The sequence below is a fragment of the Leopardus geoffroyi genome, chromosome B2 (genome assembly GCF_018350155.1).
Source record: "Leopardus geoffroyi isolate Oge1 chromosome B2, O.geoffroyi_Oge1_pat1.0, whole genome shotgun sequence".
In the NCBI taxonomy this organism is placed as follows: Eukaryota; Metazoa; Chordata; class Mammalia; order Carnivora; family Felidae; genus Leopardus; species Leopardus geoffroyi.
In genome coordinates this window covers 90,941,652-90,955,919 of record NC_059332.1, presented here as the reverse complement: position 1 = coordinate 90,955,919, position 14,268 = coordinate 90,941,652, and the positions used below count along the sequence as shown (strand labels likewise).

Sequence of the window (14,268 nt, the reverse complement as noted above, 5' to 3'; positions counted from 1 at the left end):
GTAGTTAAAACAGTGCTGTAGTAAACTTGTATGGCCCTTAGAAGGAACATACAGAAATATAAATTATATCGAGTGTTGTGTCCTAGTGGTTTTAGAGAACATGAATATATTGAGAGTGCTAGTCTGACTTAGTATTTAAAGTTATTTGAATGATTTCTAGTAATAGGGCATTGTTAGATAAATTGTAATGCAGGTTAATGACTAACTTTGTAATCAGGTGTTCTTGGGATCAGATTTATTGAATTGTATGTAAATCGAAGTGAAAATTGTTCAGATAGTCTTTTAAAATGTATTTGAAAACATCTTAATTAGGGTACATATTTGTCAGAATTTAGTTTTGCATATAATTTACTTAGCAAATCTGTGGAGTGTAATTGAAGTTTACACTGAAGGGAAAATTACATTGAAGGTAAAATTGAAGTTTTTGGTGATCAGCATCATAGGGAAAGTCCAAATTCATGAAGTTTTGGAGTGCACAGGAGGCTATAGGAAAAGAATTAGTATATTGAAGCTAACTTCTTCTTTTTCCTTACTTTTTTTTAAATGTTTATTTACTTTTGAGAATGCATGAGCGGGGAAGGGGCAGGGAGAGGGAGACAGAATCTGAAGCAGGCTCCAGGCTCCAAGCTATCAGCCCAGAGTCTGATGCGGAGCTCGAACCCACAAACCGTGAGATCATGACCTGAGCCATAGTTGGAAGCTCAACCGACTGAGCCACTCAGGTGCCCCGAAGCAAACTTCCTAAGTTTACAATCAAAGCAAACATGAGTGTAGGAGGGCATATCATCTTATCCCTTTTTATAAGAGGAGACAGTTCTCCCCATAGTTTTTTTTTTTTTTTTTTTATCAGCTCCTCAATACTCACCTGCACCAAATGCATCCATGCATACCTAAAATATGCACTTTATTTGAAGAAAAATGGCAAAGATGTAAGATACCTGAAGAGTATTCACGTAGAGATTGAGGGTGTGATCATGTAGAGTATTTCATGTAGGCAGCGTTGATAATGGGTGAGAACCTCTGATCAGTATCTCTTCAACCTTAGAGTTAAGAACACAGTTTCAATCAAATATATATCAATTAATGGTTATCAAACAGTTTCAGTCAAATATGTTGGTTATTGAGGCTTAAAGTATATAATCCAGCACTTTTGGCACTTGTCTGCATCCTAGGTTGCTTATTTTCTGTGTACTGTGGGATCTTGTCATCTGGGTATTAAACTCACTGAGAAATCAAATATATACATAAGCATGTGCTAAATTGAAAAAAGAATTCTTAATTTAGTTTAAGGTATACCAATTATTTAAAGTATACATATTATTTAAAGCTAACCTTTTCTGTCACCAAAATGAAGTTCCTTTATATGTATTTATATATGTGTATGAGTGTGTAATTTATATGTAGTCATTCAGAAATATCAAATAATGGAGGCAAGCAAAAAGAACAGCATAAAAAATAACCACAGCCAACCAGAATTAACTACATTCTACACATATGTGTGCATTTTATTTTGTTTTATAAAATGGCATTATATCACGCATACTGTTTGTGTCTATTTGTATATTTATTTACATACATCTTTCCATGTCAGCAAACATCTGCAGCATCATTTATAATCACCATACAGTATTCTATTTTATACCTTTATTACTTTTAAACTGATTCCTTTTTGTTACAGTTTTAAGTTGTTTTCTACAGTAAGTTTATATATTAGACTAAAATTGTAATTTTATATTGCTGGGTTTCATCCTCTGCATCAGAATTATCTGTAGATCTTTTTCAAAATCCAAGTGACTTGGCTTCTATAAAATTAAAGTCTCTTGAGAAGGGTCCAGGTACCTGTATTTTGAAGATGATTTTTGGAGCACTGTAGGTGATTCTGAAATAAAGCAGAATTATTACATAATTCTTTGTAAACCTTACCAGTCATTATAAACATTATCATCATTGAAGTTTATTTTGTTTTGTGTATTAAATATTAACATTTTTCATGTGAAAAAATTAACATTCATTGTATAATGAATGAATCAGGCTTCTTATTTTTCTTTCATATTTATTTCTAAATAAATACTTTGTTCATTTTAACTTAGGTTATAAGAGTAAGAGTTTTCCTAAATGGGTTAATTTAATTTACAACCTTAATGTTTGTTTGCTGTGTAATGTAATATATTTATGGGTTCCATGGATTAGGATCTGGACATCAGTGGGGATCATTATTCTGCCTACCACACATGAGAGTTTAACTTTTCTTCCATTGAAGAATATCAGTGTTGTTTAGAGTTTTTGGCTATTACAAAGTGTGTAATTCTCCTTAGGCTGCCATAACCACAGCCGGGGTAGCTTAAACAATGAACATTTATTTTTTCACAGTTTTGGAGGTTAGAAATCCCAGAAAAAGGTGCTGATAGATTTAGTTTCCAGTGAAGACTCTCTTCCTGGCTTGCAGACAGGCACTTTCTCACTGTGCTCCCATGGCTTTACGTGGGCTCTTCTCTGTATTGTGTCTCTTCCTCTTAAAGGACACCAGCTTTATTGGATTAGGACTTCACTCAGATGACCTTATTTAACTTTGTTACTTTCCTAAAGGCTCTGTCTCCAAACACTGTAACACTGGGAGTTAAGGCTTTAATTTATGTACTTAAATTATAAGATGAAACCTAATTCCATCCATAAGATGGATAAAGCTGATCTAGACATTGGTATACAGGTTTTTGTGTGAACAAAAGTTTTCATTTCTTTGGAGTAGATGCCTGAGAGTGTAATTATTGGGTCATTGTAGCTGCATAGTTAGTTTTTTTAAGAAAAACTACCACACTGTTTTCTGGGGAACATTTTATATTCCCACCAGCAATCCAGTATGATTCAGTTTCTCCACATATTCACCAGCATTTGGTCTTATCACTATTTTTATTTTAGCCATTTTAATTTATATTTTTATGTTTTATTTATATTTATATGTATACTTTAACCATTCTGATAGAGTGTAGAGATTTCTCATTGTGGTTTTAATTTGCACTTTTATAAGCAGTAATAATAATTAGATAATACATTCAAATGCAAATGTCATTATAAGTACATAAGTAAATCGTTTGATGTCATGTAGCTTTACATAATGATCCCACCAGATGTCATTAGCATGAGTAGTAATTTAGACCTCAGGAAAAAATATAGGTGTTAGCAGAATGTTAGCTTAGTGGATGCCTTTGTTAGCTTGGATCTTTTTTATATAAGGTAGAATCTATATATATCAGGAATAGTACTCTTAAAGATGGTATCTTTCTCTTTTTACTGACATCATAATTGCATGCCATTCCTAACAGTCCTACAGAACTATAGATAAAATGCTTTTATATCCTTTCTTGACTGAATGTCACATCAGATAATTGTGTCCTGTTTGCAACGCAAAGTTGAAGGTTGAAAGTAGAACTGTTGCAGAAGAGAGAAATGCTGAGCACCTGAGTTAAGAAAGTGGCATCCTACATGAAAAATGGGATAATGGAGAATAATTTAGGTACCAGTATATATAAGATCTGATGACTGATTAAATGAGAGGGGATGAAGCAGAGAGAAGACTCCAGAATGACATCCAAGTTTTTGTTTGAATCTAGAATGATATCCGGGGCGTCATGGGTGAGTGATAGTGCCATTTACCAAGCTGAGGAATAGAAGAAAAGGAAAGGCTTGTATATGTTAAGTTTAGGAGGCAATACACCATGTTAGTTAAGAGCAGAGCCTCTGATTCCAGGCTGACCTAGTTTGACTTGGACCCCCCACTTTCTAGCTGTGAGACTTTGGGCGAGTTACTGTCCTCTCTGAAATCCAGTTTTCATTTGTAGGATTGGGATAATAGAACCTCCCTTATAGTTTAATGGTGAGAATTAATATATGTAAAACATGTTGAAGAGTGTTGCGTATTTAATACATTTTAGCTAAAATATTAGCTTAAAATGAAAAGTGTAGTGATGAAAACTAGCATTGGCAGATAAGTGTATGGACAAAATGAAAAGACTTATTGTTACTTTGGAAATTATATTTATTAAATAAATTACTTCTGTGTTCATTTATGCTATTCAGCTATTCTTTCATTCCAAACATATGTAGAGTATTATTGGATGCTATCATACAAGATCAGGAAGAACTAAACTCATAGTCATTCTATTAAGACATCGAGAGTGGTTTCTAATTAATTGATAGCAGTTAAAGAAACCAGTGATTATAATTATTGACATCTGTGGTTATTCAAGTCAGACATTTTGAAAAAAGTCAAATAGAATAAATATAAAAAGTATTGCTGGGGCATTTGGGTTGCCCGGTCGGTTAAGTGTCCACCTCTTAATTTCGGTTAGAGCATGATCTCAAGGTTCATGAGTTCGAGCCCCACATTGGTCTTTGCACAAGTGCAGAGGCTGCTTGTGATTCTGTCTCTCCCCCTCTCTCTGTCTGCCCCTCACCCACTTTTGCTCCCTTGAAAGAAATAAACTTTAAGAAAAATATATTACTTTTCTTTTGGTTTTATTTTGTTTTCTGAACCCGAGCTGGGGATCTTAAAGCCAGAGTTTGTTGACATGGTTTGATTCAATCAGATTACAAAGGCAAGAAAGCTAAATAAGCACCCAGAGAAACACTTTAGAGTGTGGATCTTTTTCATGAGACCACTTTGAAAAGGATGAAATGTTGCTAAAACCTGGACATGCTCCCAAAGCCTTTCCTGAAACAGCTCACAAGGCTGGTTATTACACTGTCAAGCATATCATCAGTTTCATCAGAAGCATGGCCTTGAATCACTCCTTGCCTTTTTAAGAGGTGGTATCAAGAAATAATAACAAAATATAAAGTTGAAAGTTGAAAAGTAAGTTTACAATCTTTTTTTACACTGATAGCGATCTTAGCAAAGAATATTTCATTAAGTTTCATGGGGAAAGAAATGATGTAGCACAAATTAAATTTCTACTCATTTTGTCAAATTCTAATTTCCCTTGATACATGCCTACCTTCACCTGGAGACTGGAGCCATGTGAATCCTGATGCTAATATATTTGTTTGCTAGATTTTTGAGCACGTATTATCATTAAAACAAACAACAAACAGACATGTAAACGTAGACTACTTATGCATCTTTATAAACCCCACAATACATTGTTATTCTTTTTGCTTTAACAGTCTTTTTAAGATATTAAGATTTCTAACAATAACAAAAAAAGTTTTTTTTATACTTGTGCACCTATCAGGTACCTTTTACGCTTTTGTCTAGATCCAGAGTTCCATCTAGTATTCATTTCTTAGAGTGCAAGTTTGTTGATGAATTCTTTCAGCTTTGTATGTCTGAATAAAAATCTTCATTTTGTCTTGTTCTTGAAAGATATTTCATTTGATATAGATTCCAGTTTGAGGCACCTGGGTGGCTCAGTCAGTTGAATATCTGTCTGACTCTTGATTCGGCTCAGATCATGATTCCAGGGTTGCAGGACTGAGCCCCACTTCAACTACATACTGAGTGTGGAGCCTGCTTAAGATTCCCTCTCTCTATTTCTCTCTCTCTCTCTCTTCCTCCCTCTCTCTCCCTCTCTCTCACTCTCTCTCACTCTCCCTCTTCCTCTCTCTCTCTCTCCCCTCCCCTGCTCACACACCATCTCTCTCTATATATATAAAATAAAATAAAGTTAAATTTAATTTTAAAGTAAAATTTAGAATTCCAGGTTGACAGTTTCTTTTTTTTTTTGGTCAGTCCTTCTAGATGTAGCTGCATTGTCTTCTTATGTTGTTTCTGATAAGAAGTATGCTCTCATTCTTAATCCTCTATGTCATGTGCTTTTTTTTTTTTTTTCTGGTTGATTTTTAAGATTTCTTTTTTATTGATTTTAGGCATTTTGATTATGATATGACTTTATATTAGCTTTCTGTTGTTATATAAGAAATTACCAAAAATTAGTGATTTAAAACATCCATTTGTTATCTCAGAATTCTGAAAGTCTGATTTGGGTGGGCTTGACTGGGATCTCTGTTCCTGGTTTTATAAGGGTGAAACTATTGTGTTGGCCAGGCTGAAGGGGAAGGATTCCCTTACAAGGTCATTCAGCTTGTTGGCCATATCCACTTTGTAGGGGTTGTAGAACTGAGGTTCCTGATTCTTTTCTGTCTGTTGTTCTTAGCTCCTAAAGACTACTCACCTTCTCTGGCATATGGCTCACTCCAGCTTCACAGCCAACAAGGGAGTATCAATTTCCCATGTGCTCTAAATCCTTGACTTCATGTGGCAGTGAAAAAACTCTGACTTTAAAAGATTTGTGTGATTAGGTCAGATTCACCCAGATAATCTTCCTTACTAAAGGTCAGCTGTTTCCTATAGCATAACGGAATCATGGAAATAACGTCCATCATATTCAAAGTTCTGGGATTTATGCAGGGAGTTATGCTGTGGAGTGGTGGCAGGGATTGAGGAGGAAATCTTGAGAGCCAGTTTAGGATTCTGCCTACCACTGCCTCAATGTGGTTTTCTTCCAGTGTTTTGTTGAAGCATTGGTTAAGCATCTTGGATCTGTGGGTTTCTGGTCTTCATCATGTGGGAAATTTCTAACCATTATTTTTTAATTTTTTTACCCCTTCTTCCCTTTCAGGAAGTCTTACACAGATAAATTAGGGTTCCTGAAACAGTCACACAGCTTACTGAAGTTCTATTAACTTTTGCTTTGTTTTATTTATTTATTTTTTGAAATTTTTCTATCTTCAGGTTTCATTTTGGGTGATTTCTATTGCCTTGTCTTAAAATTCGGTCTTTTTTTCTGCAGTGTCTAAAATACTGTTCATTCCATTCAGTGTATTTTTCATGTAGCATGTAGAGTTTTATCTCTAATGAGTTTGTTGTTGTTGTTGTTGTTGTTGTTGTTGTTTTATCTTCTGTGTTTCCACTTGCACAATCATTTCTGTAGGGGTCAGCAAACTTTCTGTAAGGATAGTAATTATTTTAGACTTTTGGACCATACAAGGTGTCTGTTCAATACTCATTATTGTTTTCTTTTTTATTAAAATACCTTTTCAAAATGTAATGACCATTCTTATAGTCTATAAAAACCAAACCAAACCGAAATAAAACAAGCAAACAACAGATGTCTGGCCAGATTTGACACACAAGCTGTTAATTTGCTGACCTTTGCTCTAGTTCCTTGAAGAGTCTGTCACTTGTATTATTTCTTGATTTGTTTTAGTTGATCAATTTTTTTTTATCATAATGTGTTTTTCTGCTTTTGGATTTATAGGTAAATTTGGATTTACCTATATATTTTGCTGTGTCTTAATTCTATCAGTGTGTTCATGTTCTGTGACTTTTCCGTGCCTGAACTGGCAAAATCTCTTGATTTTTGTTAATCGAAAATGCATTTATTTTATCTGTGTTCTTGAAAGATATTTTTGCTGGTAATAGAATTCTAAGTCCATAGCTATTTTCTCATAGCACACTAAAGATATTATTCTACCACATCATATCTTAAAACATGAAAGATGTTATTATATCATCTGCTTTTCTTTCCCACACTCCCCCCCCCCCCCCCCCCCCCCCCCCGCCCAGGGAGAATTCTACCAGATATTTATTTTTATTTTTTTAATTTTATTTTTTATTTTTTTACGTTTACATCCAAATTAGCATATAGTGCAACAGTGATTTCAGAAATAGATTCCTTAGTGCCCCTTACCCATTTTGCCCATCCCCCTTCCCACAACCCCTCCAGCAACCCTCAGTTTGTTCTCCATATTTATGAGTCTCTTCTGTTTTGTCCCCCTCCCTGTTTTTATATTATTTTTGTTTCCCTTCCCTTATGTTCATCTGTTGTGTCTCTTAAGGTCCTCATATGAGTGAAGTCCTATGATTTTTTACTTTCTCTGACTGACTAATTTCACTTAGCATAATATCCTCCAGTTTCATCCACACAGTTGCACATGGCAAGATTTCATTCTTTTTGATTGCTGAGTAATACTCCATTGTATATATATACCACATCTTCTTTATTCATTCATCCATCAATGGACACATGAGCTTTTTCCATACTTTGCCTATTGTTGATAGTGCTGCTATAAACATGGGGGTGCATGCCGGTATTTCGTGGATAAATGCCTAGTAGTGCAATTGCTGGGTTGTAAGGTAGTTCTATATTTAGCTTTTTGAGGAACCTCCATACTGTTGTCCAGAGTGGCTGCACCAGCTTGCATTGCCACCAACAATGCAAAAGAGATACTCTTTCTCCACATCCTCACCAACATCTGTTGTTGCCTGAGTTGTTAATGTTAGCCATTCTGACAGGTTTAAGATGGTATCTCATTGTGGCTTTGATTTGTATTTCCCTGATGATGAGTGATGATGAGTGATGTTGAGCATTTTTTCATGTGTCGGTTGGCCATCTGGGTGTCTTCTTTGGAGAAGTGTCTATTCATGTCTTTTGCCCATTTCTTCACTGGATTATTTGTTTTTTGGGTGTTGAGTTTGATCAGTTCTTTATAGATTTTGGATACTAACCTTTTATCTGATATGTTGTTTGCAAATACGTTCTCCCATTCCATCGGTTGCCTTTTACTTTGCTGATTGTTTCCTTTGTTGTGCAGAAGCTTTTTATTTTGATGAGGTCCCAGTAGTTAATTTTTGCCTTTGTTTCCCTTGCCTCTGGAGACATGTTGAGTAAGAAGTTGCTGCGGCCAAGATCAAAGAGGTTTTGCCTGCTTTCTCCTCGAGGATTTTGATGGCTTCCTGTCTTACATTTAGGTCTTTCATCCATTTTGAGTTTATTTTTATGTATGGTGTAAGAAAGTGGTCCATGTTCGGGGCGCCTGGGTGGCGCAGTCGGTTAAGCGTCTGACTTCAGCCAGGTCACGATCTCGCGGTCCGGGAGTTCGAGCCCCGCGTCAGGCTCTGGGCTGATGGCTCAGAGCCTGGAGCCTGTTTCCGATTCTGTGTCTCCCTCTCTCTCTGCCCCTCCCCCGTTCATGCTCTGTCTCTCTCTGTCCCAAAAATAAATAAACGTTGAAAAAAAAAATTTAAAAAAAAAGAAAAAAAAAGAAAGTGGTCCATGTTCATTCTTCTACATGTCGCTGTCCAGTTTTCCCAGCACCACTTGCTAAAGAGACTATCTTTATTCCATTGGATATTCTTTCCTGCTTTGTCAAAGATTAGTTGGCCATATGTTTGTGGGTCCTTTTCTGGGTTCTCTATTCTGTTCCATTGATCTTTTTTTTTTTTTTTTTTTTTTTGAGACATCTGCAATCAATCTAATTTAGGTGTTTTTTTTTTGTTTTTGTGTGTTTGTTTTTGAAGTAAGTTTTCTCTCTGGCTACTTTTAAGCATGATCTTATGGTTTGTAGGATCGAGCTCTGCGTGGGGCTCTGTGCTGTCAGCTTGGGGTTCTCTCCCTGTCTCTCTGCCCCTTCCCTTTACATTTTTCATACACCTATAACTTGACAGACATTGTTAAAAATGAAGAAAGAAATACAGAGTATTTCCCCCCTCTCCAGGAACTTGCACTATAGCTGGGGACATAAGAAGACATCTGTGCTGAATATTTACAAACAATATACTGTGGAATGCAGTAAGCACAAAGTCAGTGATGCAAATTTAATCCATTTTATATAGATGGCAAAGGGATTAGTGCAGGCTATAGCTCTTTTGACAATTTCTTGAATAAAAGGAGACTTGAGTTGTTCCTTGACTGCTGTGATCTGGAGGAATTGAGCCTTATCTGAACATTGACAATGAATTTAGCATTGTTTTTTGTAAGAGATCTGGCGTGGGATATACAGAGGAAGAAGCATTTCTTGATTTTGTAATGAAAACTTTGGATCTGGTATGAAATATTAGAGATTATGTCTTGTCCATATTACTTTTTCCATAAAACTTTAAAATGGTATTTCTGTTATAAAAACTTGGTCACTGTCAGGAGGGCCACTATTTTACAATTGTGTGAAGTATTACTATGGAAACTGTAAGGAAAAAGTTAAAAATTTCTCAGCTTACTCTCAAAAGTAATTAGGGATTTTGTTGTATTCAGACTGCTATGTGTGAAAAGCATGCTTTTGATATACTATATTTTCTTGTTTTGGAGGTCAGTAAAGGTTCATTATGTAAAAGTTTGCTCTATTGGATAGCTTTCTTATAAAGTTATAAATAAGATACTTTTATTTATTTGTGACTCCCAGCAAGTATTTAAATTATTTGCTTAAAAAGTAAGGTTTAGTTGTTTTGAAAGTGTACTATCGTTTAAATATATGAAACAGCTAGGTCTCATTTGAAGGGAAATTATGTCTATATTTTTCCTTATAAAGAATTAATTTTATCTGTATGCCCTGAACTTCTTCAGGATTGTAGTATGATAAAGTCTTCCGGGAACACTTGCAAACAGCTAACTAGGTACAGAGCATCAGCTACTTAAAAAAAACCTACTAAACTAGAAAGAGTTATAACTAACATCTGCACCTCTAGCTAGGAGAAATCTAACAACAGAACTTTCTTTATGACCTACACTTTATTGATTTTATGGTAAGAAATTAGAAGAGAGATTAAAAGCCTCAAGCATATTGTGCTTTCCCATGATGATAATTTTAGAACTCAAATGAATTCAGAAGTCTGAAAAGTAGATGACTTCAACTTGTAATGTGAGAATTTCAAATTACTTTAGAAATAGACTTAGTCCATATCTTCCAATATATCTATGCATTGTGTTTACACAGACCTCTTATGATAAACAGAAATGTTTGGTATGATTGTTGCTGTTTATAGATTTTTATTATTTTTCTCTGGAAATATGCATGGATTGGTTATCATTCATCAATAATTATTTCTTTAGCTCCTGATTGATACAAGGCATTATGCTTGGGAGATATGATAGGCACAAAGCAGTTTAGAATTATGATCCTGCCTTTAAAGGGACTTTATCCAGTTAGGTAAGTAGGACTGAGGTTAAATTTCACCTTTCACCGTTGGCACATTTTGTCATGTGGATCAAGTTACATAGCCCCTCCAAATTTCAGTTTTTCTCATCAGACGATTTATTTTAAAGATTATATAAGTCAACACACAGAAAATGTGTAGTGGTGTCTGTGATACATTTTAAATTATCAGTAAATTCCTAGCCTGAGTAATAATTATATAAACTGTTATCACATTGATAACTGAGCTTTTTGCTGTTTTATCTAACTGGGTACACTTTGAGTCTTTCTGTTAAGATATATTGATAAGGTTGGAATTATTTTGGTATAAATAACTTTTCAAAATTACTCAAAGATGAATATTGAAGGAATATAGAAAATAGTTCTAAATTAATAAAGATAAAGTAAAATGACTCATTTCTTTAGTTAATACTGTGCATTTCATTAGGTATCTTATATTTCATTTTTTAGGCGTAATTCCCTCTTATAACCCTGAAAGCAAGTTTAGAGAGGGCAAGTTTAAATTTCATCCAGTGGTGCAAGTATGACAGTGACTAAACATAGGCTATTTTACCTTTTTGCATCCTCAACAATCTGTGACATTGTTGATCAACTTCATGAGAATAATAATTATATGTTGGAGTAATTTTAAATATATCGGGGGAAATCATTATATAAAGACGTCTCAATGTATTCTTAAGCAATCTATATAATATCATGTTTTATTACATAATTTTTATGATTTCTTCCTTGAAATGTTTTGCTTTTCCTTTCAAATTTTTACATACTATACAAGAGGTTGAAGCAAAACATTTGTCTTTTAGGGACCCCCTTACTAAATGTATGCCTTCTAACTTGATACATGTTTTAAACAAGTTTTTCTGAGTAAAATGCACTTTGTTCTTTTCAGAGTAGGTTGTGTTAAATTATTAACAACAACAGACGACCAGGGCACCTGGGTGGCTCAGTCAATTAAACACCCAACTTCGGCTCAGGTCATGATCTCATGGTTCATGGATTCGAGCCCCACGTCGGGCTCTGTGTATGATAGCTCAGAGCCTGGAGCCTACTTTGGATTCTGTATCTCCCTCACTGTCTGCCCTCCCAGGCTCATGTTTTCTCTCAATCTCCCTCTCTCTCTCTCTCTCTCAAAAATAAACAAACATTAAAATAAAAGGCAAACAACAACAACAAAAAACAGATGACTAAGAAAACCTAGTCACTGTGTTGGGAGTGGGTAGAGAAAGTTAGAGTAACAGTCCTCAGTCTTGGGCTTTGATAATCACTTGGGATGCTATAAAGAAATGTACAAATTACTATTCCCACCCTAGATAAATGAATGAAAACCTCAAGGGTTGAGTGTAGAAATCTGTCATTTTTAAAAGCATGTACACTCCCTACCCCAAGTATGAGGATCCTCTCTCAAAGCACTGGCCTCCTCAGCACACCCTTGGCTGAGTTCCTATCCGGCAGTCTTTGACCCGACACTTTTCCTACTCTTTCAGTGGTTTGTTCAGTGTATTTGAAACCCTTCTATGTGAGCTTCAGATCTCATGTGGGGGAACAAGCAGTAAATTTCAATTTAAGGAAATAATTTATAAGTCCACTTTACTACTCGTTTCCCCATTATATCAGTAATTCTTAGATCTTTCATTTTATACGAAAGAGTTCATGATGTTACATTGTGTATTTAAAATATTAGACATTTTAAAAGGTACCAATTTAAATAGGTATTTTAAAATTTGTGATCTTAAGGAAGTCAATACCAAGTATGTTCTTAAGCATTGGAATACACATGCACACACACACACACACACACATTTGTATATTGAACTGACCACTTTAAGTCATTAATACTTTTATTTATATAATACATTATTTTGCTAATTTATTACTTAAATGAATTCTTGACTTAAAATCATACTGTTATTCTAAAATTGTGAGTTTAAATGCAAGTGGAAATAGTCTCTTATTACTTAGAACAATTCATCTGAGCATTCCGTTGATGAAATTTTCTTGTTTAAGGAGATGTATATTTAAATTTTTTTTTCAACATTTATTTATTTTTTGGACAGAGAGAGACAGAGCATGAACGGGGGAGGGGCAGAGAGAGAGGGAGACACAGAATCGGAAACAGGCTCCAGGCTCTGAGCCATCAGCCCAGAGCCCGATGTGGGGCTCAAACTCCCGGACCGCGAGATCGTGACCTGGCTGAAGTCAGACGCTTAACCGACTGCGCCACCCAGGCACCCCAGGAGATGTATATTTAAAGTGATATCCTTGCTTTATTTAATTAGTTTTGTGGAAAGTTTAAAGTCATGTATACTATAAGAAAATTTAAATTAAGAATTACCCATATTTTAGTATCTATTACATTTTGTGAGCTTGACCATCTAAGTGCCAAAATACTTTATTTTTTCTGAAGATTCAAAGTAAGCTAGTGAAAGTACCTTAAAGGTTAAAGTCAGAGCTGAAACCAGTTATTACCATAAATATCAGCCAAGAAGCTGAAAATGACATTTTCTTTGTAGGATTCAACAGAATTTGACAGAGACTGTTGTGCTTCTATTTTATTGCCATGATTAGAAGTGCAGCTGTTTGTCAGAAGGCAGGTCCCACAATTTGGACCAAAAAGACTGTTTGTAATACCAAATAAATAATGGTGTCTTAACATTTTTAAGCCATGACACTTATAGTGACATCCTGGAAGTATACTTGGGTACATGTCAGTAGGAGTTCATCTGCCTTGTGAAAATAATATATTAACTAAATAGAAAATACCAGACTCTTAACCTTCAATTTTACCTCTGCGTTAAGCCTCTGAAGTTTGTGTAATTATAATACTGGTTTTTTGAAAGCAGCCCTGTCTTATTATGGTGGTTCTGTCTACCCGAATCAAACCCCTAATTGAGCTTAAACCATGACTTTTACTATCCTCTTGTATATTGTTGGCACAGCATTTGGGTGTCACTTCTGAGTGACATCTGACTTGCTAAGTTGTTGTTAAGAGTGCACTAGTAGAAATCCAGATGTGCAGTCTCAAGGGTTTATCAGTGGAGTTTGTTATCTGCAGACAAAGTTTTGTTTATCTTTTAAAATTCCCTCTCAAGAACTTTTTCTTCAATTTTCCTTAGCATTCAAACCTTAGCTGCAACTTAGGACAAGGAAGGTACCCTCACCTTCCAAAAAGAGATTAGTGTCCCTCTCTGACTCCCATTATACCTTAAGTTCTCATTAAATGTGGTATTGCTATTGTTTGTTATTCTCTCTCTTTTTTTTTTTTTTTTCTATTTAGGCCCTTAATAGCTTCTTATTTATCATTTTGTTGTCATGTAGTAGAGTATATTTAGAAGTCTCATTTATTTA

General features: G+C 35.0%; 1 protein-coding gene across 4 annotated transcripts in view; it reads left to right on the top strand.

The window, feature by feature from the left end:
* Positions 1–14,268, top strand: part of ASCC3 (activating signal cointegrator 1 complex subunit 3) — a 355,335-nt gene that overhangs the window by 73,597 nt on the left and 267,470 nt on the right. The gene's annotated exons all lie outside the window — the stretch shown is intronic.